At 50.5% G+C, this 26,072-nt stretch overlaps 1 protein-coding gene across 11 annotated transcripts in view; it reads left to right on the top strand.

Moving 5' to 3' along the window:
• The window catches only part of ZFP3 (ZFP3 zinc finger protein), a 90,990-nt gene that overhangs the window by 12,072 nt on the left and 52,846 nt on the right, over positions 1-26,072 (top strand). For 3 of the 11 annotated variants that reach the window (XM_049110098.1, XM_049110096.1, XM_049110095.1), the window contains exon 3: positions 692-784. The gene's annotated coding sequence lies outside the window, so the exon portion shown is untranslated. Of the gene's footprint in view, positions 1-691; positions 785-5,471; positions 7,772-17,132; positions 18,460-18,488; positions 18,917-26,072 lie in introns of those variants that run through there. The other 8 variants (XM_049110097.1, XM_049110090.1, XM_049110094.1 and 5 more) reach the window with 7 other exon arrangements.

The raw sequence follows: 26,072 nt of genomic DNA, 5'->3' as shown, positions 1-26,072 counted from the left end.
TTAGGTGAGGGATCCCCGAGACTCAGGAAGGCTCTGCCTAGAAAAATATGCACGTGACCTTGGGGAACTCATAGGCCACCTGAACCCTGTCCTCAGAACCACTCCCCCCCCCCTTACCCCACCCCCGTGGTCCTCTCCCTCACTTCTCAAAGCAAACTTTGACCTTGGAAAGACACTAACCTGGTAAGCAGCAATAACCACTCCCTTGTGGCGTGCCTCGACATTTGGGGTGAATCTCTGTGGGAGCCATCTGCCTGGGCATGCACCCAAGAGCCTCCGGGAAGGAGGAGCCCCAGGAGAGCCCGGGGATCCACAGAGCCCTGCCACTTGCTGAGCACTGTGACGTGTTAGCACCTGTGCACGGACCCTGGGGGCCCCAAGGGAGCCCAGGACGGAGGGAGCAGGTCTGAGCCCCAGAAGGCTGGTGGGAACTGAGCATCTGATGGTGGGCGGCGCCCCCAAAGGCTCCCAGAGCTCTGAGAGAGGAAGAGGGCTGGGGGCAGTAACCCATGGGCAGGTGAAGCCTCTCCATGAGCCCCAGACCTGGCTTAGGCCCTCCCCACTCCCTCCCACATCCTCGTCTCCAGCCCCAGGATTGCTCAGAGGACTCTGCAGCCACTCCAGCCTCCCCTGTGTCAGCAGCGGCGCGGCTGGAACACTCATGTGTCCTTGTTTGTAAATCGCTTTGCAGGCAGCGTGGACCCAACTCCTATGGCGTCTGGCACCCGCCATGTCTCCAGATAGCCACCTGCTTGCGGCCACTGCCTTGCCTCCGGACCACAAGGTAGGAGCCCCACCACGCAAGGCCCTAGCCCGTGGTGTGGGGGTCCTGGACCTGTGGGGAAGAAGGGGTCGGGGGGCTGGCCACAGCCAGCCAGAGGCTCAGGAGTCTGCCTTCCACACCCAGGATAGGCTGCTTTCTGCCACTCCACAGGCATTCCCAGCTGCCATCCTGGCCGGTTCAGACAGCTGCTGAATACTTTGCTGTCGAATTCTAACTTAGTTATGGTGGGAATGGATGGACTCAGGTGGGGAAGGCGACGCCCTCTGAGGCTGCGGGGTAGGAGGGCTGGCCTGGTGACTTGACCGTTTGAGGCCTTTTGCACAGAAGGAGGTTGGTTATGCCTCAGAGTGGGGAGAGTCTGGGACAGCTCCTGGGCAGATCCCCCACAAATCACCAAGTAGGGAGCAGAGCACTGCTACACCCTTGACCTGCTGGCTTTAAACTGTGGGGCAAGGGTGCAGAGGAAGGGGCTTTGGGCCGAGTGGAACTATAATCCACATCCCAGTCCACTGACTCCCACGTTGGGGAGCCTCGGGGGAAGGGGAGGCAGTGCGTGTGACCTTGGAGGTCTTCAGCGGGGCCCAGAGACTCTGCATCATAGAGATGTTCATGCCGGGCAGCAACCCTCCCAATGTGATGATTCCACCTTGGGGTGGGACTCCCACGTTGAGGCTCCACAGACACCTGGCGCCAGAGGGGCCTCACCCCCTCCAGCATCACAGCATCCACCATGCGCAAGGCACTCTCATTGTGACCTAAAGCCTTCCTCTGTCCTCCTCATCGGGGTCAAGAGACTGCAGACACCCTTTGTGGCACCTGCTTGTGTCTCGCTCCCCGGGGATGGGGCTGACCTTGTAGAAGGGCGTCTACCCCAGGGTCAGCCACTCAGAGCTTAGCAGACAAATGGTTTCCATGAGCAAGAGGCCATGAGTGATGAACTGGACACTCAGTGAACCGAAAGCTGCCTTTGGCTTTTCTCTGCCGATCCTTGATCACCTCCAAAGGGTGACGGTGGTGTGAAAGTTGTGTGTTACCTGTGGCATCCCCTTGTGTGACACGGGGATGGGGAAAAGTTGGAAGCTGTGAACCAAAGGTCTCTGTGCAGTGGCAGCCGTGTACTCAGGTGCGGGCTGCCGTGGGGCACCTGAGGCACGTGCCACTTCAGCACCAGGAGAGAGATGGTCTCTCTCAGAGACCATCTTGTTACCACCTAAGAGTCTCTTGTTACCACCTTTGCTTCTTTATCTCTTTTCTTCCTTCTTTTACACATTATTCTGCTCTCGGACACGTCTGTCCTCCATGCGAGCTGGTCTCAGACACATCTGCTGGGACTCCATGTTCTTGTTGCGACGGCTTTGTCTCATCATGGGCTGGTGCTCTCCTCGGATGGATTTGTCCATCTGCTCAGGAGAATCCTCTAAATAAGCTCTGAAATGGGGGCTGCTGCTGCTGTTTTTTTAATTTATGATAGTCACACACACACACACACACACAGAGGCAGAGACACAGGCAGAGGGAGAAGCAGGCTCCATGCACCGGTAGCCCAACGTGGGATTTGATCCCGGGTCTCCAGGATCACGCCCTGGGCCAAAGGCAGGCGTCAAACCACTGTGCCACCCAGGGATCCCTTTTTTTTTTTTTTAATTTAAAGATTTTATTTATTTATTTGAGGGGGATGTGCAGAGGGAGAGGGAGAAGCAGACTCCCCGCTGAGCAGAGAACCTGATGTGGGACTCGACCCCAGGACCTCAAGATTATCTCGGTCACTCCTTGAGTTTCTGTGTCCTCCTCGGTAAAGTGCTTTGTATGTGGTAGGCGCCCAATAGGTGCACCCAATAGGTGCAGCTTCTTTTTCTTCTTCACCCATTTTACATTTCTTCTGATTCACCCCGACTTAGGGATGCTTTCTCGCAAGCTCCAGAGCCGTCATAGAATACAGATTGCGTCTTAGCCTCTGCGCTGATCGTTACGGGTTGTGTTTTATCTTAAATCTCTTGCCTACGTTATTACTATTATTATTCCGTCTATTACTATTATTATTATTCCGTATATGTTAGTGCTGCTAAGGAGCCAGTGTAAGCGGATGTGGGGTCTAATTACTGTTCCCAGGCTGTTTCTTTGTCAAGTCTAACTAGCCGGTTTACAATGAGGTTGCGGAATGTGATGTGTTCAGGGATCTATCACAGAAAGTTCTTCCCTCGGATTCTATTCTGCACAATCTCCCGAAAATCCAATACTTTCCTCTACTTATAAATTTTAGTTGTTTCTTTCTTCTTTAAAAAAATATTTTATTTATTTATTCATGAGAGACACAGAGAGAGGCAGAGACACAGGCAGAGGGAGAAGCAGGCTCCCTGCAGGGAGCGCAATGTGAGACTCGATCCCTGAACCTAGGATTATGACCTGGGCCAAAGGCAGATGCTCAACCACTGGGCCACCCAGGCGTCCTTAGTCCTCATTTCTAAAATGAAATTCCATGTCGCAGCCAATTATGCTGCCCATGTACATATTACTGGATTCAGCCAATGTGGTTTTGATCAGCACGTTGATGTATTTTTCTTCATGTGTTTTCTACCTGTTGTTTTCACCGGATTCAGAAAACCATCAGTACCGATTGCTTCAAGTATTTTTCCACTTTCCTCTTTTTTCCCCCAAGACTGTAATCACACATATATTTGGTTGATTGAAGTGGTCTCACAGCTCACTGATGCTCCTGTCATCCTTTTTTTTCCTAAGTATTTTTATCTGTTTCACTTTGGTAGGTTCTATCCTCATTTTTCATCTCAGACATTGTAATTTTAATTCTAGAATTCAGTTTACATTTTTTTTTTTAAGATTTTACTTATTTATTTGAGAGAGAAATTGAGAGAGCACACAAGCAGGGGGAGGGGCAGAGGGAGAAGCAGACCCCCCACTGAGCAGGGAGCCCGACGATGTGGGACTTGACCCCAGGACCCTGAGGTCATGATCTGAGCCAAGGGCAGATGATCTGAGCCAAGGGCAGATGCTTCACCGATTGAGCCCCCCTGGCACCCCTCATAAAGTCCTTACACAGACTGTCCCCCTCACCTTTCCTGGCCTTCCCGCACGCTGCACATTCTGCGTGGAGACCTTCCTTCTTCTGTCCTCCCTGCCCCCTCTTCCTTGCTGACCCCCCATATCCTGAGGCCCAAGCCTGGGCTGCACCTCCAGTTCCCTGTGCCCCCACAGCAGCGTCCTGCCAGGATACGCACCCCAGCACGTAACCTCGTGTCCCTTGCTCCTCCACCTCCACCTCCATGTGGAATTTGATGGAGGGAAACATGAACATACTGATGCATCCAGATGCACGAGGCGAAGGAGGTGTATCATTCATACACCTGATCTTGCAGGTGGGGATTTGCAGCTTCTTTACGAATTGATGACTTAAAACAAATAGTGTTCATTCACTTCCCATGCCTAACATTTCTTTATCTCTTTACTCTGCTTCTCTGATGCCTTGTTTTCTTAGCTTGCAGTCCCTGGGAAACAGCCCTTGAGATGGAGCGTGTGTGGGAGTCCATTTGGGGGTGCCCTGGGGAACACTGCCCGGGAGAGCAAAGATACCATGGGCCTGGCTGGGAGCAGCTACAGCAGGAGCCTGCATCTGTCCTGGGGACATGGGGGGCACCGAAGCAAGGGGGCCAGGCCTATGAACACACCACCCCTTCCCCCTGGCCTCTCCCTGGGGATTTGGTCAGGGGGCTCCAGGCAGCCTTGGGGACCTGTGAGGTGCACCCAGCAACCCCGGTGCTAAGGACTTCTTTCTCTCTCTGCTTCCACATGGACAGGATACCAAGAACCTGGCACATAGAGGTGTTTACAAAACATTTTTTCCTGCTCTGCTTAACCTGTTCCATGGGTGGGTTTTTTTTTTTTTTTAATTTTTTTTTTAAATTTATTTATGATAGTCACAGAGAGAGAGAGAGGCAGAGACACAGGCAGAGGGAGAAGCAGGCTCCATGCACCGGGAGCCCGACGTGGGATTCGATCCCGGGTCTCCAGGATCACGCCCTGGGCCAAATGCAGGCGCCAAACCGCTGCGCCACCCAGGGATCCCATGGGTGGGTTTTTAAATTCTGGGATATTCAGTCACATTGAAGATGCTACTGCCTTTTGACACTGTCCTAATCAGTGACATAGGCGGATATCAAGTCCTTACCTGCTCCCGCCATGGATGAGGCATGTTACTGGGAGGTCACCCCCACCCCCATGTGCAGGTACGATTTAGCCCCTTTGCACAGAGGAGAAAGCTGAGACTCAGGTTGAATGACTTCTCAAGGTTGCTCTGTATCCCCCCCAAAACTCATCTGCCTTCATCCTAACTCCTGGTCCCTCAGAACGTGACTGTATTTGGAGAGCGGGTCTTTAAAGAGGCACTTAGGTTAAAATGAGGTTATCGGGGGCACCTGGCTGGCTCAAGGGTCGTGAGAGCCTGTTGGGCTGGAGAAAGGCCTCGGGGTGCCTGGAGGTCTCAGTGGGTGAAGTGTCTGCCCTCAGCTCAGGTCATGGTCTCAGGGTCCTGGGGTTGAGTCCCGCTTTGGCTCCCTGCTCAGCGGGGAGTCTGCTTCTCCCTCTGCCCCTCCCCCGGCTCATGCTTGCTCAAATAAATACATAGTTTTTAAAAGAAAAAAAAAACGAAGCAGCACAGCAACCGCTGTCCCTCCAGCACTGTCCACAGACGAAATCTAAGCCCTGTGCTTGCTGGTAAAGGAGAAATGGTGCGGATCCAGTAACAGAAGCAGGACAGAGAAGGACAGAGGAGGAGGAGGAGTGGAAATGCACTAATGACCTCCCAGTGCCCCAGGGTGCCTGGACCTGTGCCCCCAGGTGACAAAGTTTCTAAGCTGAGGCCTCAGAGGCCCCAAGAGACAACCAGACTTTCCACGAGGCTCCGGCATGAGCATGGACAGGAGGTAAGTAGAGCCACGGGCATCCACGCACACACCCCGCGACCAAGCCCAGGCTGCAGGAAGACAGACTGGGAAACTGGGAAGTGCTGGTCCCCTCAAAGAGGACCAAGAGGTTTGCACTTCCTCCTGAAGGCCAAGGGGAGCCCGTGAAGGGGTTAACACAGAATGGTGTAAGCACAGTGAGGTGCTTAGAAGACCATCTGGATCATTTTCTGAAGGATGGGCGGTGGGTCAGGGCTGCGAGTAGGGTTTTGGGGCAGGTGACCCCAGCAGTGATGTGCCCTGGAGTGGGTGACAGCCCCAGTGGGCTTCGGGCAGTGGGCACAGATGGATCGAGTCCGAACGTTAAAGAGGCAAAACTGGGCGGAACCGGTGCTGTCCTCAAAAGAGGGGGCGAGGGGACAGGCGTCAGGGTGACATCCATGCTTCTTGCCTGGGCAACTGTCTGATTTGTGCAGTTGGAGGTGAGGACAGGGCAAAGGGGACATCACCTTACACATGTGTGAGGCACCTGTGGGGCCTCCGGGAGCAGCGTCCGGGGAGCCAGTGATGGGTCAGCAGGTCAGGAGCCCAGGAGGAGCGTCTGGAACGCAAGGCACAGATGCCAGAATCACGAGCATGCCACTGGTACCTAAGGCAGAAGAGCGTCACCATGGGTTACGGTTCGGAGCCCTGGGCATGTGCTGTGGGAGTAGAACCGGATCAGAATCCCGGCGTCCTCATCTCCCTTGGCCATCCTTCCCTGAGGCGTCCCACAGAAGGGGCTACCGTGGGGATGAAGCCCCCTGCTGGATGGAAATCTGCACACCATCACAGGGTAAGCTTCCCAAGAAACACCACGGGGCCAGGGGCCTCTGTCTGTTTGTTTGGCTTTGGAACCATACCCTGGATGTAGCAGGTGCTCAATAAGAAATGATAGAATAAGCAAATAGGTTACCTGTTGACCTTCTTTCCCTAAATCACCCCTGAAGTTCTCTTCTCCCTTGACTTCCACAATGTGTGATGGTCTGGCCATGGGTACTTTTTTTACCCATTTCTCCTTGTATTTCTTCTTTTTTTGGGAATGTTACGGAAGCTCAGCCCCTTGTCCATCTTTCTGGGACATCTCAGTGACTCCGTCACCTCTGGCTCCCGTGATCACCTTCATCTGGGCAGAATCCTGAATCTGGAACTCCAGCTCCTCACCCACACTTTAGTCTGTAATCACAGTACATGTCTAGTCCCATGTCCTGCTGGATCATGAAGCAGATGGATGAAGATGAACTCATCATCTCACAGCTATTCTCCTTTCTTACCGTCCATTTCTGACCAGTTTTCATGGAACACATACTGAATTGCGATCCTACGGCATTCAGGCACCGTTCTAGACTGTGGGAATACCCTGGTGCACGAGACAAAGTCCCTGCCCTCGTGGGGGCTTGTGTTCTAGAGGTTTCTAGGCCAGACCCACAGGAGCATATGCCACCTAAAATGTGGTACACACACCATATACATCAGTCACACCCAGGAGCTTAGTAGAAATGCCAGTTCTCAAGCAGCATCCCAGGCACACTGAGTCAAGGCTGTGCGTTAGGGGCCCAGCATTCGGTGCCTACCCAGCCCTGCAGCAATGCCCTCATCATCTCAGACCCCCCTCTATTCATACCTGGGAAACCTGAAGATTCCTCCTGTGGCCCTCTCCATCCCCATCTTCATCTGGAACCTTTGAACCTCACATATGCATTGTTGGAAAATCTAATCAATCTGTTTTCTGGCTCCATGCTGTTGGATGGAGGACTTTTCTCAAATCCTGCCTTCACCGACAACAATGATAAAAAACTCACTGTGGAGGTTTAAGTCATCTGTTCAAGGAAATAACAGCTTCTCTGGACCTGAGAGCTGTGTCATGTACCCTAGGGCTGCTGTAACAAGGTACATGGATTGGGCGGCTTCCAAGAGAAATTCACTCTCGCAGTTTTGGAGGTGGCTTCCCTCTGTGGGCTCTGGTGGCAGCGGGCAGTCCTCATACCCCTTGCTTTGTAAACACGTGACCACAAGCTTGGCCTCCCTGTCCACATGGCTTCTCCCTGCTTTTGTCTCTTTACATGGCCCCATTCTTACAGGGACACCAGTCGTACTGAATCGGCGACCCATTCTACTCCAGGATTTCCTCCCCTTAACTAATTATATCTACAATGATCCTACTTCCTAGAGGGTCACATTCTGAGCTACTGGGGTTAGGACTTCAATATACGGAAGGAACACAGTTTGGGAGCGGGGCACAATTCAATGTGTACCAATAGCCCCAGTGTACAGTTCACCTAAGAGCAAACCTGTGCTCCAGCGTCTCCCCTAACTTCCCTGTGTGCCAGGCCTCGCCCCATGCTGTCCCTTTGCCCCTGACTCTTCTGCTCCCTATGTCCCTCCAGCTCTCTACCATCTATTTTTAAAAATATTTAATTTATTTATTCACGAGAAACACACAGAGAGGCAGAAACACAGGCAGAGGGAGAAGCAGGCCCCCGTGTGAGGAGCCCGATGCAGGAGTCCATCCCAGGACCCGGGGATCATGACCTGAGCCAAAGGCAGATGTTCAACCCCTGAGCCACCCAGGCACCTGCTGTCCACCACCTACACTGAGAACCAAGGACTCACATGCCTGCCAGAGGCCAGGCACTTCATCAGAACAAGTGACGGAAGCTAGATGGTACACGACAAAGGGATACTTTGCTTCCATGCCAGGCAGACAGTGGAGATTGGTGGGAACTGGGGATCTGGGAATTCGATGCGGAGTCTGAAAGCAGAGCTCCTCTAATTCCTGCTACGTGCACCTGTAGACATGTGGGCTCTGTGAGGATACGTCTGAGCCTCCAAGACACAGTTACATCTACACCTTGTGTGGGTAGATGTGAAAGCCATTTCCACATTTTAAAATGCTGGCCACGGATTCAAATAAAAATGAACTGTGTGAGCAATGGGGGGAAACACGTCTGCAGCCCTACCCAGCCCAGGGGCCATCATTTCTTCAGCCTGTGACACTCCCCATGGTTCCAGGCCTCCCTAGAATGTTGGCACCTTCTAACCATTTCAATCCTGTTAAAGTCACATTGATGTTTATGTGCTGGGTGATGCCAAAGACAGAACCATGTCTAGAGGGACCCAGAGATGCACCCACTGAGGAAACGCGTGAAACAAGTTAGTGTGAGTGAGCACTAGCCCCGCAAGCTAGACAAGAGAAGCTCGGAGGCAACTCTGGAAGGCTTCTCAGAGGAAAGGGCTTTGGAAGCTACTCCTAAAAGGATGTGCAGACCTTTACTAGGACGCTACTGGCCTAAGCCTTACCCCCTCCTCTGAACTCCAAGGGCAGGAATATCAGGAATATCTCAATCAAGTGTGAGAACACGTGTGTCCCCCCGCCCCCCACATCGGGGCCCTCGGTAACCCCCCGAACCCAGGAACCAAGTGTTTTTGCAAAGGCTCCAGGCACAGAGCAGGGCAGAGAGAGGAGTGGTCTGCACCGGTGTGTGTGGGGGGGTAGGGGCTGGAGGTAGGCAGCTCGCGGGCCCCTAGGAGGGAACAGGAACCCACAGGGGTGGGGGGGAGCGACAGCTGAGGGTCGTGGCGGTGCGCGCGGGGAGCCGTGGGTGGGGGCCTCCCCACCTTCCTCGGGACCCTAGCCTCTCCCTATTGGCCGGCCCCTGAGAGTCTTCCCTGCACCCTGCTTCCCGGCGTGGGGCGGGCGCCGAACCCCTGGCTCTACGCACCCAGCGGTCTCCCCTCCGCCGCGGCCCCGCCCCCCGCCACCGTGTCCGCTCTGCGCAGACTCGGCCGGACCCGCTGCGGGAGGCGGGGGCCTCCACTGCGCAGACTATGGTGATCCCGCCTCGCCGCTTCGCGCCCGCTCGCGGGTCCCCTCTGCGCAGACTCGGCCAACTCCAGCTGTGGGTCCCCTCTGCGCAGGCTCGGGCCAGGTCCGCTTTTGGAGGGGGGGTGGGGTCTCTGCACAGATTCGGGCCAGGCCCTCGGCCTCCGCTGGGACTCGCGCGATTCCGCTCCGGGGGGCTTCGGGCGGCACCGGGTGGTGCACCTGCTGGTCCTGCAGGATCTGTGAGCTGCCGGCGGCTGGGCTTCGCCCCGTGGGTCCGGGTGGGCGACCCCAGCAAGCAGTTTTACATTTTTGTTCCAATTCTTTTTAGTCGTGTCCCCCACCCCGCCGATCCCGCAAGCCTGCGTGGTCTCATTCGTGGATGCCTTCTGTTTGTATTGTCCTGTCAGAGGCTTGGGACACAGGTGCACAAGGACAGGCACCAGTAACGTTTAAAAGGGCAGGTTCTGAAGTGAGAAGGCCAGACGCGCAGAAAGCTGACGGGCTCAGTCTCCTACTGCTTAGGGGCAGTGTGACGCTGGCAAGCTGGTTAACCTGAGTCCCATTTGATGGATGGGTCGTTCCCCTTTCCTCACTAATATATTTTTAAAAGATTTTATTTATTCATGAAAGAGAGAGGCAGAGGGAGAAGTAGGCTCCTTTTGGGGAGCCCAATGCGGGACTCGATTCCAGGACCCGGGGTCACGCCCTGAGCGGAAGGCCGAGGCTCAACTGCTGAGCTTCCCAGGCGCCCTCCTCGCTAGTTATAAATGCCGTCTTTTTTTTTTTTTTTAAGATTTTATTTATTTATTCATGATAGTCACAGAGAGAGAGAGAGAGAGGCAGAGACACAGGCAGAGACACAGGCAGAGGGAGAAGCAGGCTCCATGCACCGGGAGCCCGATGTGGGATTCGATCCCGGGTCTCCTGGATCGCGCCCTGGGCCAAAGGCAGGCGCCAAACCGCTGCGCCACCCAGGGATCCCTATAAATGCCGTCTTTGACGTTGACTCAGCGTACACGTGTATTTGGTTATGTACTTGGGGTTTGCTCCAGTCATCTCCATCTTTCTTCTTTGATAATAAACTGTTACTGGGAGCTTTTAAGTGTGTGTTAGAATCTGTCTGGTAGGACCAGTCCTTGCTCCGTTTACTCTCTCCTCCCCCTTTTTTTTTTCCAGAAAAATTGTAACCATGAAAATATTCTTATATTTCTTACATTATTTTTAAGTTAACAAAATAAAGGGGGGTTTGATTTTTTAAAAAGATTTATTTATTTATTTATTCATGAGAGATACAGAGAGAGAGAGGCAGAGACATAGGCAGAGGGAGAAGCAGGCTCCATGCAGGGAGCTCTATGTGGGACTTGATCCCGGGTCTCCAGCATCATACCCTGAGCCAAAGGCAGACGCTCAACCCCTGAGCCACCCAGGTGTCCTGGGGGGTTTGATTTTGAAGGGTTTTTTTCAGTGTTAAGAACCAAGATCTGGGGCACCTGGATAGCTGAGTGGTTGAGCGTCTGCCTTCGGCTCAGGGCGTGATCCTGGGGTGGTAGAATCGAGTCCTACATTGGGCTCCCCACGGGGAGCCTGCTTCTCCCTCTGCCTGTGTCTCTGCCTCTGTGTGTGTGTCTTTCATGAATAAATAAATAAAATCTTTTTTAAAAATGAAAATAAAAGCAGCCCCCACCCCCATCACCTCCTGGCAGGCAGCCGCCTCTCTGCTGTCCTGCACCTGCTCCCTTGAGGTGTATTCAGTAAACTTCTTTCTCCTTTGTTCTGCTTCCCAGGAATTCATTCCCTGCCCAAAGTACTGGCTTCCATCCGATTGTTGCCCCACATTTGGGGGCCCCCATCCCTTGGAGAGACACCCCATTTAGGTACCACATTTGGTGGCCTAGACAGGGAGACTGCAGCCCCCTGACATTTGGGGGAACCCCACATGCAGAGCCTTTGCCAGTCCTGGGCTCTCTGTGGGTCCTCTGGGAGTCTCTCGGGACTTGCCCTTGTGCACCGGCTCTGATCCTCCCTGGGGGACTGATGGCCTCCAGCCTCGGTGACTCTTGGGTGAAGACCCAAAGCCCTGGGGGAACCAGCCAGACTGCCCTGGTCCAGGAGGGTGAGGGATGTCCCCTTTTCACTTCAGAGGGACCTTGCTCTTCTCAGCCCTTCAGGAGGCTAACCCTAGTGCCCTCCAAAGGACAGAAAGGCCAAGGACCCCCCAGTGTGGTCTGAGGGTAAACAGGTCAGATTAACTGCACCCCAGAGCACGAAGGGCCCCTGCCCTGTGCTTTCTGACTCCAACAGAAGGTCTGCTCCTAGAGTACCCCGCAACTGGCTCCAGCCACCACCTTGGTCTGCAGGCGAACACGATCCCCCGTGGCTGAGGGGTGAGTCCCCCTCCTCTTTCCCACCCGGTGGGGCCTCATGGGGGTCTAGCCGTCACTGCTGCCAGGGGATGCCCCCATGGGAAGCGCCAGGCCATTTGCCACTGCCCTCTTCTTGTGGGACCCCCTAGTGCTGTGGGACACCCTACGAGTCAGTCGCCTTGAATCACATGATCCCTCTGGGGGATGGGACGCCGACGCCCCAACAGTCTGTCGCCTTGTATAGGTCTGATCCTTTATCGGGTCCGGCTGTCTTTTCACGCTGTCCTCCGGCTGGACTTTCGCTGAAACACCTCCCCATGGTCGGCAGCCCCATAGGTGTCTCATTGCAGTCCTGGTCGTCAATCAGGACCCTGACTCAGGAGCCCCTTGCAGAATATGTGTGGCTGCCAACCAGGCTAAATACGCACCCCCCTCCTTACATACTGGACACTGGCTGGCTCGCTGTTCCTCGTCCTAATAGATGCAGGGGCTCCCCCCTCATTCGTTTCCCTAATTCATGACTGTGATCATTGGGGCCACTGTGGTTAGTCTACCTTGGGCCTGGAGCTTAAAGGAACATTCCCGAGTAGCTGCTGAAACTCCTTTTGTTTGGGGGAAGTCCCCTGTCTATGCCGGCCCAACCTGCGCTGTTTTATTCCCTCTTGTTGGCGGGAAAACACGGTGTCTGCTCCTCTGTTGGAGCTGATGAGGTTTAAAACCAGGCATCCTTGGGGCACCTGGGTGGCTCAGCGGTTGAGCATCTGCCTCTCCCCCACTCTGTCTGCACCACCATGGATGCCACCTGCATCCATGGCTCCTAGAGCATCCTTGGGGCTTCCAGCACCATTGGCAGCTGCTCCTCCCATCACAGTCAAGGGCGAAGAACATCCCCTGGGACTTGCACCACCCACATCAGATTGCCCCACCAGGGCCCCAGGTGAAAACTCACAATGGGGAACAAATTGATTGCATTTTAAGCGGACCCAGGTGAAACATAATTTGGGTTTAATTAAGACCCATCTTTAGAGTTATCAGCATTAAGTATGAGACATTTTATTCTACCAAGGTTTACTGACGGTTAGTTAAGCTCATGATCTCTGTTACAATTTGTCAGCAAAAAAGGGGACTTAAAATGACGGTGAATCTTGTCTTTCTCAGTATTCTCATGGGTCATCGTTAAGATAGCCTTCAGAGGGGATCCCTGGGTGGCTCAGCGGTTTAGCGCCTGCCTTTGGCCCGGGGCGTGATCCTGGAGTCCCGCGTTGGGCTCCGGCATGGAGCCTGCTTCTCCCTCTGCCTGTGTCTCTGCCTCTCTTTCTTTCTCTCTCTCTCTGTGTCTATCATGAATAAACTTTAAAAATCTTAAAAAAAAAAAAGATAGCCTTTAGAGCCTTTGGCAACCTGAAACTTGAAAGCTTGCTTGAGTGAAAAATTGGGACTGAATTTGTTGGACACTTAGGTCTTTTTCAAATAGGATGGAGTGCTGAAGCATCGATTAGTGATCGCAGGTTTGTGCTTTTGGCTTCCTGTTGCAGAGAAAAAGGATATGTCAGTATTGGAAAACATGCTTTGGGCTTAATTGATTTATAAATGTACCATCTAAAGAGTGCTGCCGTAATGACTCACAGTTGGTTACTACTTCATTTCCACGGGAGACTAAGGTTTCTAAAAGTTAAAATTCTCCTGAATGTAATTAACTTTGACAAGAATAAGGGAAGCAACTCTGCATGTGTAAGAAAAGTATGAGGAATGGGAATATGTTTTTGTTGAAGGTAAAAGAAGGTAATTTTGTCCTAAAGGAGATAGGTTGTTTGCAGAGTAATGGCTTGGGACAAAATCAGACTACAGAAGAAAGTTTGTAGAAGGTTCGTGAAGGGAAGTGTTTGGAAAAGAATTTTACATGTGGTGGAGATGGACTAAGGTTGAAAATGAGCTGATTTTAAAAGTACACTGGTGTATAATTGAAATTCTGCTTTCTCTCTGTTCAAAAGACAGTTTTCTTGGATGATTGGTCTGCTCTTGATTGTAAACAAAGTTGTTTTCTCTCCTCTTTGCCCAGGAAACCCAAAGTTTCTGTTTTGTCCTTCATGAGCTATAATCCTACATAGGCATGTGCTTTAAAACTTTCTAAGGTTTGGTGGCTTGGTTTGTTGGGCATCTGCCTTCAGGTCAGCTCATGTTCCCGGGGTTCTAGGATCGAGCCCACGTTGGGTTCCCTGCTCAGCACGGAGTCTGCTTGGGATTCTCTCTCCCTCTGCCCCTCTGCATGCTCTCTTGTGCTCGCTGTCTCAAATAAATAAACTAATATTTTAAAAAACCCATTAAAATTAAGATAGATAAGAATTTCCAGAACTAACTAAAAGATTGTATTCAAACTGATTAAGAATTAGTAACATGGGACTAAATAAATTGAGGAAGATGATTATGTTTTTGTGACTCTTGCTTGAAATTTTGGTGGCTCTCTAATAGTATTTGCTCTTTCAGATTAAGAAAACTTTCTCTTAAGATAGCTATGACTTACAAAAATGTGATAAAGTATTAATTTCATGAACAAATTGAAGCATTTTACTTTTCTCTTTACCTGAACACTCTGAAATTCACAAAGTCTCCGGGGTGGGGGTGGGGGGTGTTCTTTCCTAGCAGTTGTCATTTGCCTAAGTTTGCTAAGAATCTGATCTTATAAACAGGACAACCTTGGAAATATTGATTATTTTTCCAAGGCTTTCACTGAAATATCCTGTTTGAGAGAGACATGCACAGACTAAGATATGACCAGACAGCTTTTAGGAAGTAAGGTTGACTTTATGAAACATGAAGCCAATAAAGCCCCTTGAAAATGTTGGCCTGATACCTGGTTACAGAATTCCCAGCAGCCTCACCAGGTGAGTAAAGGATGTCACTTCCTGGCAGGTGGAGGAGCCTCAGGTTATTTTGAGGACCTTGGGAAGAGGAATTCACCCAGATCTATAGGTACTGTACTGCTGGCATCATGTCTGATGGCAAGTACTTGGCTTGATTTCTGGCCTAGAGAGGCTACTAAGAGTTTGATCAAGATTCCTCATAAAAAGTTCCGGCAGGGCAGCCTGGCTGGCTCAGCGGTTTAGCGCTGCTGTCAGCCCAAGGCCTGATCCTGGAGACCCAGGATCGAGTCCCACGTCAGGCTCCCTGCGTGGAGCCTGCTTCTCCCCCTGCCTATGTCTCTGCCTCTCTCTCTCTCTCTCTCTGTCTCTCTGTCTCTCTCTGTCTCTCATGAATAAATAAAGAAAATCTAAAAAAAAAAAAAAAAAAGTTCCGGCAAAGGGGATCCCTGGGTGGCGCAGCGGTTTAGCGCCTGCCTTTGGCCCAGGGCGCGATCCTGGAGACCTGGGATCGAGTCCCACGTTGGGCTCCCGGTGCATGGAGCCTGCTTCTCCCTCTGCCTGTGTCTCTGCCTCTCTCTCTCTCTCTCTCTCTGTGACTATCATAAATGAATGAATGAATGAATGAATGTTCCGGCAAAGGAGATTCTAAAAGATCTATACAAAAAAAATAAAAATAAAATAAAAATAAAATATCTATACAGGCAATCACTGTTCTTGCTGAGCCTATGCAAATAATTAGGCCAAGTTTATTAAAATTGTACTTGTTTTTTGGACAAATTAGTCTTGATTTGGTTATCTCTGAAAATAATGGTAGATTTTAGTCCCAAAGACTTTACTTATTTGAGAGAGAGCACGAGCAGAGGGAGAAGTAGACAGGGAACCTGATATCAGGTTCCATCCTGGGTCCCTGGGATCATGACCTGAGCTGAAGGCAGATACCCAACCAACTGAACCACCCAGGCGCCTCCAATAATGGTTTAATTTTATTTATTTTATTTTATTTTATTTTTTAAATTTTTTTAAAATTTTTATTTATTTATGATAGTCACACACAGAGAGAGAGAGAGAGAGAGAGAGAGAGAGGCAGAGACGTAGGCAGAGGGAGAAGCATGCTCCATGCACCGGGAGCCCGACGTGGGATTCGATCCCGGGTCTCTAGGATCGCGCCCTGGGCCAAAGGCAGGCGCCAAACCGCTGCGCCACCCAGGGATCCCATAATTTTAGAGAGAAAAATTATGTTTCAGTAACACACCTTTGCAGATATTAAATTCTAGTTCTCATGGTCTTCAAATGCTTGTTGTTTGCCAAAGCTCAACAACTTGAGGTCAACTTCAGAGAAGTTGCCGCAGGAGCTTGTGTATAGACTATCTTCATGCTTGTTATTCTGTGGAGATAACAGGACCCCATGGGGATATGATTATTTGAACAGCTAGAAAATGGGATGGATTCTCCAACAATCTGTATAATTCAGCTAGCACCTTGACCAATTCTGTATGGCTGGGATGACAAAATCACTCCTTACAAGCCAGAGTGCACCGTGCTCTATGGAGTTAACTATGGACTTGTGGAAATAAGGGTAACCCCACTGTCTTCGTGATTGGATTGACTGATGCACCTGGGGATGCCCATAGCTCCCTAGAAAAGTCTTCTCCAAAAAAATTAAAAAAAAAAAAAAGAGAAAAAAGAAAAGTCTTCTCCCACTTGCCAGCGAGTCCTTGTAATTAGGATATTGTTATGGCTAAACATGAAACAAAGAGGGCTTTTTTTTTTTTTAAGGTTTATTTATTTATTTGAGAGAGAAAGTGAGAGAGCATGGAGGGGAGCCGCGGGACAGGCAGAGTTGGGGAAGCAGGCTCTCCTGCTGAGCAGGGAGCCTGACATAGGGCTCGATACCAGGACCCCAGGATCATGACCTGAGCTGAAGGCAGACACTTAACCCACTGAGCCACCAGGTGCCCCAAAGAAACTTCCTGATGGTTTCATCCCTTTGCTGTGTTTGTCCTAGAAGCCACCTCTGTTGACATAAAATAGCAACTAGAAGTTTTAGCCAAGTACATGACAACCACCTTTAATAAAACCCATCTCGAGGTCACCCACAAATTCAAAAGGTGGCCCTCCAAAACCGAATGGCCCTTAATATCCTGACTGCAGCTCACAGAGGAACCTATGCTTTCTAAAAACAAGAGTGTTGTGTATGGACTCCAGATTTCCATTAAAATGGGACAGGGCTTCTAACTAACATGAATATTCACTTTGACAGTTTAAGCCAATCCCTCCCTTCCCTGTAATGATTGGTTCACCTCTCAGAGTAGAAGATTTTGTCATCTGTCAATGTCCTCTCCCTAGGGTGAATCGTCTCCACCATTAACGGCCACTAAAACCAGTACGATCCAGAACCTGACCCGTGTTTCTCAGGTAACCTACATCCAGAGCTTACATCTGGGGATTGCATAGACCTCAAGACTCTTTGCAGGACAAAAAGCCACTTGAAGCTGTCTGGGTCAGGCCATACTAAGTTCTCTTGACCCCTCCAACAGCGGTGTAAAACTTCACGGCTTGTCCCTTTGGAGCCATCTTTCCAGAATCAAGAACTCCCTGACTGCAGATGAGGAGCCCTCCACCAAGCCACAGTTGCTAGCCTGTTGGAGATGTACACCTGTTCTTCAAATGACACTTGGGTGATGCACATCCAGGGGCCTAGGGGACCACACATCCAGCCCGTCCCTGTCCCTACTCTCTCACATTCCATTATTCTGTTTTATCTTAGAAAAACTCCCTGAAGGGATCCCTGGGTGGCGCAGCGGTTTGGCGCCTGCCTTTGGCCCAGGGCGCGATCCTGGAGACCTGAGATCGAATCCCATGTCGGGCTCCCAGTGCATGGAGCCTGCTTCTCTCTCTGCCTGTGTCTCTGCCTCTTCCTCTCTGTGTGTGTGACTATCATAGATAAATTAAAAAAAGAAAAAAAAAAAAAAACCTCCCTGAATATTTTCCTCCCGAAACACGATTTCTCCTAGGCTTCGTTCTTGAACTTTTCCTTCAGGGTGACCTCTCTGAATGTACTTGGTCAGAAATCATACCTTACCAGGAGCTGTCCCCACACCCTGGCACCCCTGCCCCCCACAATGTCCTGCTGTCACGATACGATCATCACCCCTTCGGGGGACAAGGTTTGTCTTTCTCATAGTAAGCTTTGGGCTTCCTCCTTCCAGACCATGCAACACAAGGATGGATTTCCTGCAAAGAAACCTGCTCATGGCTCTCTTGGCTTCTTCCCTTCTTAGGACCCCTGAGGTCAGGGGTCCCTTTTCTTTAATCTCTTTGTTTAACTTGTCTCTTCTATGGGTACCTGGGTGGCTCAGTAGGTAAAGCATCTGCGTTAGGCTTAGGTCATGAGCTCAGGATCCTGGGATCAAGTCCCGGGTTGGGCTCCCTGCTCAGCGGAGAGCCTGCTTCTCCCTCTCCCTGCTACTCTCCCTGCTTGTGCACAAATTCTCTCTCTCTCTAATAAATAAAATAATAAAAAGCAACTTATCTCTTCTAGAATCCAGCAATTCCATATACAAATGATGATTCAACAGGGATTGCAGCCCATACCAGGAGGGTCCCCTCCCCAAACCCATAGACCTGACCACCAAGGAATTTCACCCAAATGGCCTAGTGGTGTGTTAATGTAATACCATGCTCTGATCTATGACTGCACAGGACCACCCCCCCATGGACTGAGAAGCTCAGGAGGGACATCTCTACACCCCACATTCAGCAGGAAGAAGCCACTGCAGATAATTTGTTATCAACGACCAGTAGGAGGGAATGTAGAGGCTTTGCCTGTTTAGGCAAACAGGCTTGAACCATGGAACCCAGAAAGGGTCCCCCAGTGACCCCCTGGCTGAACACAGGCTTGTCTGTCAAAGGACCCACCTCAAAATGGCCATAAGCCCTAACTGGCCAATGGGCTCCTTACAACCAGGCACAGTTACCAAAAAAGGAAATTCCATTTGTCCCCAGAACTCCTCATCTTCTCCCTTTCAAACCGGCCCCTGCCTGCCGCCTCCTGGCAGGCAGCCTCTCCTCTGCTGTTCTGCACCTGCTCCCTCGCAGTGTATTCAGTAAACTATCTCCTTTCTTCTGCCTCCGGTGAGTTCTTGTGACCTCCTGCACCACCAGCTCCACAGGATGGTCGCCCCACATTTGGGGGCCCCCATCCGATGAGGACAGACACCTCATTGGGACACACAGTGAGTCCAGTCCAGGGGTAGACTGACTTCCGGGAAGGCCAGAATTCAGGAGTTTAAACCAGCCATAAAGACTTCTTTCTCTCCAGCTCTTCATTTTGGTTGTCTCTGTGTTGGTTTCATACAGTCTTTCTCGGCGGAGGTAGATTTGAGTTCTCAGGCTTGTGGGAGAATGTGTGTGGCAATTACACAGAAAAGGATGCTGATTGGCTCCGTGTGGGTCACACGTCCAGCCGCCAGCAATCCCTGTATCCCACGGAGGAGGTGCTCTGATGGGGGGGCTTGGATTCCCGCGGGGATGGGGAAGGGAGCCACATTGCTAGGAGGCCTCTCAGGTGATGATACGACAAGGCAGGTGTTGGGTTCCCGAAAACTGAGACAGTTGTTGGGACAGGGAAAGTGGCCGATGTCCACCCTGGGCCAGCGTGGGTGACGGCGTGGAGCGCGTGCATGCTCTTTGGCTTTATCCCAAGGGCATCAGACACCTGTCAGGGGTTAACCTGGGCGGAGTACCTGGGTGTGAGGAGGGGGGCCTGTATCCCACTGCGGCCACCTGAAATCCTGAGACTCTGAGACCGAGACAGCACTGCCCAGCCCAGCTCCCTGCGAATTCCTGACTGTAGACGTGAAGGGGCTAGCGAAGTGATTGCTGTTTTCAGCCAGTAAATTTGGGAGTAACTGATTATGTGATAAAAGATGCTTCCAAACGGAAGCATCATTTGCTCCATCATATTCTCATCTGTCCATCAACAGCTTCACTTACGATTAAGGCCATTTTCCCATCACTTTTACCTACTTGGTGATGGATTTCTTCTTCTGTCAGAAGAGGCGGCACTTTAATTTGTGATAAATTGTCGTTGACAGTATTTTTACTTCATCATACATCCCCTGAGAGACAAGCTGTCAGCGTGACAGGTGGAGGTAGACCTGAGTGATTGTTAAGTGGGAAGGAGTTTTCGCAAGGAGACTAAATGGAAGCTAGTTGATGGTTAACGATTTTCACATTTTGATGAAATTTTTCTACCCAGACTCATAATTGTGGAGATTTAGATAATGAATATCTAGGGGATGCCCAGGTGGCTCAGAGGTTGAGCGTCTGCCTTCGGCTCAGGGCATGACCCCAGGGTCCTGGGATCGAGTCCCACATTGGGCTCCCTGCAGGGAGCCTGCTTCTCCCTTTGCCTGTGTCTCTGCCTCTCTCTGTGTCTCTCAGGAATAAATAAATATAACCTTAAAAAAAAAGATTATGAATATCTAAAAAAACAAGGACATCCCCACCCCAACAGTCATCTTTAGGGCAGGAGTGTTTCCTTACTGATGAAGGCTCAGGACACTCGAATATTTTCATTGTTACTGCAGTGGTTTTAGGTGGCCTTTGAAATCTTCATGATTCACTGTGGCTTCTAATGTTCTAGGATCTCTCCTAATGTTCATCTCCTAATGTTCTAGGTTCTCTCCTTCCCTTCCACAAGACTTACTGGGCTCCTGTATGTGTATCAGCAGCAAACATTTATTTGTTTCTTTTTTTTTAATTTTTATTTACTTAGGATAGGCACACAGTGAGAGAGAGAGAGGCAGAGACACAGGCAGAGGGAGAAGCAGGCTCCATGCACCAGGAGCCCGATGTGGGATTCGATCCTGGGTCTCCAGGATCGCGCCCTGGGCCAAAGGCAGGCGCTAAACCGCTACGCCACCCAGGGATCCCTGCAGCAAACATTTATTGAGCAATTCCAATGCACACCTGTCTTTTTCTGCATGCAGTTTTTTTTTTTAAGATCTTATTTATTTATTTGAGAGAGAGAGTGCACACAGAGGCAGAGGGAGAAGCAGATTCTCTGCTGAGCAGGGAGCCTCATGCAGGACTCGATCCCAGGACCCCGGGATCAGGATCTGAGCTGAAGGCAGACGCCTCACTGACTAAGCCACGCAGGTGCCCCATACTGCATGCAGTTTTAAAAATCTCTCGCTATGTAAATCAGAGACCAGGCAAGGTCAGGGAAAGAGGAGAGAAAGAAAGAGATTTTTTTAAAAAAGATGTTATTTATTCATGAGAGACACAGAGGGAGGCAGAGACACAGGCAGAGGGAGAAGCAGGCAGCTTCCTGCGGGGAGCCCAGTGCAGGACTCAATCTCAGAACCCCAGGGTCATGATCTGAGTCGAAGGCAGATGCTCAACCACTGAGCCACCCAGGAGTCCCTAAAATGATCTTTAAACGAAGAATATGATCTATTACTTTGTTTTATTTTTTTTAAGATGTTATTTATTTATTTATTTACTCATGAGAGACACAAAAAGAAAGAGAGGCAGAGACACAGGCAGAGGGAGAAGCAGCGTCCATGCAGGGAGCCTGACTTGGGACTCAATCCCGGGTCTCCAGGATCAGGCCCTGGTCTGAAGGTGGCACTAACCCGCTGAGCCACCTGGGCTGCTCCTATTACTTTTTTTTTTTTTTTAAAGATTTTATTTATTTATTCATGATAGTCACAGAGAGAGAGAGAGAGAGAGAGGCAGAGACACAGGCAGAGGGAGAAGCGGGCTCCATGCAGGGAGCCCGATGTGGGATTCGATCCCGGGTCTCTAGGATCGTGCCCTGGGCCAAAGGCAGGCGCCAAACCGCTGCGCCACCCAGGGATCCCTATTACTTTGTTTTAATCATTGGTTTTACCGCTTGCTCTGAGAAATGTTAACAAATTTACCAAAACTGTCTCATGTACATCAGATCACAGAAAACCCTCTCATGTACATCAGATCACAGTGGTAACAATGGTTATGTTGCTTCTAGAAAGGTCTTTTAGTAAGTGATTCAGTTCTCTGAATAACCCCCAAATCAAACACGGACAAAACATTCAGTTATTTTTGTCTTCACAGCAGAGGCCATTTCGCCCAGAATTGTGTGGACCACTAGGTGGCACTGGTTTGTTGCCAGCAGTGACATAATAGCTCAAAATGTCTTAAATCTTTTCTTTTCAGACGATAGAAAATAAACTTACCAGATATCGAGAATCACATGACTCTTGGCCCTTCCCACCTGTGACCTAAAAGTCTACCTTGTGAGAAAAAAAAAAAGGCTATAAAACCAAGTTACATTTTTTTTTTTTTTCCAAGTTACATTTTAAAGCGAGTTTCAGGACACTATTTATACTTCCGCCCTTTCTCCCTCACTGCCTCTCTCACTTCCACAAATATTTATTGAATGCCCACCATGTGCCCACGCTTTCTAAGTCAGTGAAAATACAGTGATGAGCAAAGCAGCGGTAGTGCAGCACCTGTGGATCCCGTGGTTCCCTATGGATGGGCAGATCCTGGCGTAGTAACATGATGTCAATGTTGGGTTCACTGCAGAAGCAGATATGAAGATGTTTCCTAATTTTTAAAAAGATTTTATTTATTTATCAAGCCAAAGACACAGAGAGAGAGGCAGAGACTAAGGCAGAGGGAGAAGCAGGCTCCCTATGGGGAGCCCGATTAGGGACTCGATCCCAGGACCTTGGGGTCACGCCTTGAGCTGAAGGCAGATGCTCAACCACTGAGCCCCCCAGGTATCACTGTGGAATTATTTTAAACTAGGTTAGTGAGACACCAGAGATGTTTTTTTTTCACTTTGGACACCAGAGATTTGATCTATGAGATGTCGATTGAGTATCTTTTCTAAGCAATAGCGGGAAAGGCAAGGTACTATTTATTTTTAATGTCCTCAGAGGAAGTTTGTCTTGGGTCACTGAGATTTGCATTGTAGAGAGCTAACATGAAATGTATTGGAAAATTTATTTTTGTTTGGTGTCTCATGGGAGGTAGAAGTGTACAAGTTATGCAAATAAGCTTTTTTTTTCTTTTTTTAACCATTAGGGAAATTTCATTTCTGGTAAATGCCACCTCCTACAAGTTTTTTAAAAAAAGGTTTTGTTTACTTATTTGCAAGAGAGAGAATGAGCGGTGAGGAGGGGCCGAGGGAGAGATAGAGAGAAGCAAATTTCCTGCCAAACAGGGAGCCCTGACTTGGGGCTCGATCCCAGGACCTGGAGGCCACTACCCCAGCTGAAGGCATGCACTTAACCGACTGAGCCACTAAGGTGCCCCTCTGCAACTTTTATTAAAACCAAAGCCATGTTCCACTGATACCCAATTGTAAAAAAATAAAATAAAAGGCCGAGGCATCGAATTTTAAAAAAAAATTCACGGGCTATTAGTGTAAGGATCACTTAATAAGTGACCAAGGGTATTTTAAGCAATTTAGTATTATTTCCCGATTGTGGAATATTTAAATTCTTCAACTGTGGCTGATCTAACACTAACTGCACTGAATTTTGGCAGTAAGGTGTGGGTAAAGACACTGAGTCTTACAGTTGGAAGATCGAGATGGCACAGTATCCATCGTGTGCTCCTTACCACGGTTTTGCACAGAGTAACTGGCACACCTTGCTCTACCAACATGAAATGTGGCCGCTGCCACTTGCTGCCTGTGTATCAGTGGTGGAGGGCTTCTGGCCTCCCGGCCTTGACCTAGGGGCGGCTTGGTTCCCCATGTGGCATTGGCAGAGGTGCACGTGCCCTTGGGGAGGGCGGAAGGTACAGGTGAGGAATGGGAACACCTGACAGCTCAGGACGCATGTCTGGGCCCTAATGATGCCACTGATGCCACATGCATCTTGAGAACACACAAAAATTGGTTTTCTTCTGTTGGGAGCACATGCAGCCACTGGTGGGGTCACTGCGGGAAATGTCTTGAGGAGGATCTAACATATTTATGGGGTCATAGCAGGTAATGGTTTCTTTTTTTTTTTTTAATTTAAGATTTTACTGATTTATTCATGGGAAACACAGAGAGAGAGAGAGAGAGAGAGAGAAGCAGAGACACAGGCAGAGGGAGAAGCAGGCTCCCTGCAGGGAGCCTGATACAGGACTTGATCCCAGGACCCTGAGATGAAGGCGGATGCTCAACCACTGAGCCCCCCAGGTACCCCCAGGTTTCTTGGGTGCTGATGCAAGCGTGAATAGGTTGTTGCAATGCAGAATTCTCTGATTCTATGTAGAGGGTCCTTTTCCAGGGAGCGCTTAATCAGAACTGCTGGATTTAGCCTTTCAGATTCCTGATTTACTTGATTCAGTGTGAGCAGTGGAGAAGTCAGAGGTCATCTACTTCAGCTCTTTAATTGGTAGAAGAAATGAGCCCTAGGAAGGATCTCTTATTCGCACATTCCCGGGAAAACTACCTTTGCAGATGCTGCTTAAGTACGGTGAACATATAAGTCATCATCCAAACCAGGACGCTGTGGAGAGTGGAGAGGGCACCATTCATCCCACGGGGACATCCCACAAAAGCCAAAACCGTCCTGGGCGAACTGGAATCGAGATTCGTCTGAAGATGTAACCCTCATCCTGGAGGGGCCTGGCCTGTGCTGGGAACGAAAGCTGTGTAAACTGTGGAGAGCGGGGTAGTTATGCACTGTGAGAAGTGTGAGAGGGCTGGTGAGGAAGAGTGTGCCTGCCTCGGTGGAGGGGGGTGGTCACCTCCCCGAGAATGTGCGGCTGCAGCTGGGTGCTAAGGGTTGAGTCACCGTGTCAGGTAGGGAAGCAGGAGAAAGATGGTCCCAGCAGAAAGAAGGAATATGCAAAGCCTTGGCATCATTTTGATGCTGGGAAAGGGTCGGGGGGTGGGGGTGCTGCAAGTAGGAGGACTGGAGGCTGAAATGAGGCCAGCGGGAAGCAGGTTATCAGGGTCTTGCATGGCATGTTAAGGAGTCTGGAGGTTGTCTAGGCACAAGGGAGCCACTGAAAGATTTTTAAAAAAATTTTTAAAGATATATTCATTTATTTGAGAGAGAGAGAAAGAAAGCATGAGCAGGAGGGGCAGAGGGAGAGGGAGAACCTCAAGTAGACTCCATGCTGACCCTGGAGCCCTATGCAGGGCTCATCTCATGACCCTGAGGTCACCACCCCCCTGGAATCAAGAGCCAGAAGCCCAGTAGGCCGAGCTACCCAGGCACCCCACTGAAAAGTTTTAAGCGGGGCCTTGACCTAATCAAATTGGTGTTCTAGAAAGTCCACTCTGACAGCAAGTGAACACCTGCCCTGGTCCTCCCAGCATCAACCAGTCACCGGGCCGAGGAAGCGAGAGCTTCTGGTTGGCCAGGCTGGGTCATAGGCTCGAGCCCCGAGGTGGGGGTGTGTGTATGCGGGAGTGGGGTGAGATCCCACACATGTGGTACCACCTGAGAGAAGAGGAAGAAGAGGAGCCCACAGGGAAATCCTGGGCTTCTGCTGGGAGGAGCAGACTGCATCCTGGGGAGGCGAACAAGAGTCCTCCACCCTGGCGGCATGGCCGGGCCCCCCACCCCCCAGAACCACACTCTGACTCTGGTCCCTGTAGCTCTGGAGAGGTCCACACGGTGAGGTCAGGAATGGTTGTCCTTGGTTGAGAGGTTTAGATTGTGGCGGGCCTGAGACATTTGCTGACCATGTAGGCGGACTTATTTTGCCTGGAGAGAGAGTCGGGCCACAGCCTCAGTCTCTGACCCACACGCACCTACTCCCCCATGTCCGATTCCCAGGAAGTGGGTGAGCAGGTGGGATGCAGGTGGGGTGGACCCAGATCTGTCTGCACTTGGAGTGGTGGGAGGAAGGTCCACGTTCATTTCAGGCCTCCCCTGCGGCCTCTCCAGCCACCCTGCCTTTGGATGCATTTCGGGTGAATCACAAACACCCGTATTCCTTCCCCTAAATACTGCTGTGTGCATATCCTGAAGCATAACTCAGCATTTGCTGGCAGTTTTTCTTTGGAGGTAAAATTATCTTAGGTTGAAGGGTGCCTGGGGGGCTCAGTCAGTTGAGTGTCAGACTCTTCATATCGGCCCCGGTCATGATCTTGGGGACCTGGGATTGAGCCCCATGGTGGACTCTGTGCTCACAGAGAGTCTACTTGAGATTCTCTCTCTCTCTCTCTCTTTTCCTCTGTCCCTCCCTCAACTCTCTCTCTCTCATGCTAAATAAAATTTTTTTTTAAATGTACTTAGGTTGGGGGCACCTGGGTGGCTCAGTGGTTGAGCGTCTGCCTTA

The sequence above is a fragment of the Canis lupus genome, chromosome 5 (assembly GCF_003254725.2).
Source record: "Canis lupus dingo isolate Sandy chromosome 5, ASM325472v2, whole genome shotgun sequence".
Classification (NCBI taxonomy): Eukaryota; Metazoa; Chordata; class Mammalia; order Carnivora; family Canidae; genus Canis; species Canis lupus.
This window is presented reverse-complemented; position numbering and strand designations above follow the sequence as displayed.